Here is a 1,475-nt window from a genome sequence, read left to right on the forward strand (position 1 = left end):
GAGTTTTAATTATTGTAAAATTTACTAGTCCAGCAGCATTCTTTGTTTGCTCTATTATGACGATTTTAGATTCAGTTTATATATTTTTATTTCATTTAATTCTTAAATCTGAACTGGACTTTTAAAACATTGTAATACTAAAACGTGTTACTGGTACAATTAAGCTTAAGAAACTTTGCAAACAAAATAGCATGAATTAGGATTATTTTCACAGTCACATTTTCCAGCGCAGTGTTCTTTGTTAGTCCTATCCTGACGACTGTATATTACGTTTGAATGCTTTTGTTTCAAGTAATCCGGTCCCCTAAACTGGACTGTTGAAACAATATAGTACTGGATTGTGTAAATGACACAATTACTGTAGAGAATTGTTCCGGTCCAGATAACACGAATAGCGACAATTGTCACATTTACCAGCGCAGTGTTCTGCTTTAGTCTTGTTTGACGAATGTATATTAAAGTATAATGCTTTTGTGTCGTATAGTCTGAATTACCTCTGCTTTTAACGTAGCTCTTGTAAAACGTATAATATACGAATATGAAAGTATAACCTGCGCTCAAGACTCTAGAAAATCGCACTGGTCAAATAATATACATCTTGACATCTATAACTAGACAATGATCTCTCTTAAATTAGAATTATTTATTTTTTTACAGAACAAATGTTGGTTGTCTGAGATATGTTAAGTTTAAGGTTAAAGGAAAAACTATTTAAATTTCTAATAAAAATATGCGCAAAAAAACTGTAATAAGTTCTTGTTTAAATTTTAAATTTATTTATATATTTTTATTTTTATAAATAGTCGAAAAACACAAATGAAAAAAAAAATTTTAAATAATTATTTCTAAGATATACTTGAATTTACTGTATTTCCTGATTATTCTGATAGTGTAATTAATATATACACTGTACAGTTAACTTTATATACTGCATACAAATTAACTTACAAGTAAATAAGAAAAATGTGTCCTATTAGAAAATTTAAGTGTTTTAATTAATGTACGAGTGATTTAGTAAAGGATACGCAGGCTATAGTTATACGCAGCTTAACCAATTAAACACATATTTACATAGCAACGTTTTGTGTAGATTTATTATTTAAATACTGATAAGAAACCACTTATCACGATGAAAAAACGTAAATTTGTCACATAACAAGATATCACGAGACACATTTCATTAATAGACATAAGAATTAATTTCCCTGCCTGCCCGAAGCAAATATTTACGATTAAATGAGCTAAGGATTGGAAATCATGTATGCAACCTCAGTAAGCCGATTACGATATATGGTGTAATTTTTATTATGAGGAAGTGTGATTTTTAAATTAGGGAAACATCCAAAGTTATCGAAGATGTGAAATATAATTTTATGTTTTTATTATTGCTTTGCTTCTTTTAATAAGGATATCATTAAAAGGGGGAACTCATAGTACACAACATATCAACATATTAAGATCGGACAGATAGTTAC

The sequence above is a fragment of the Homalodisca vitripennis genome, unplaced genomic scaffold (assembly GCF_021130785.1).
Source record: "Homalodisca vitripennis isolate AUS2020 unplaced genomic scaffold, UT_GWSS_2.1 ScUCBcl_1444;HRSCAF=5083, whole genome shotgun sequence".
Lineage (NCBI taxonomy): Eukaryota > Metazoa > Arthropoda > Insecta > Hemiptera > Cicadellidae > Homalodisca > Homalodisca vitripennis.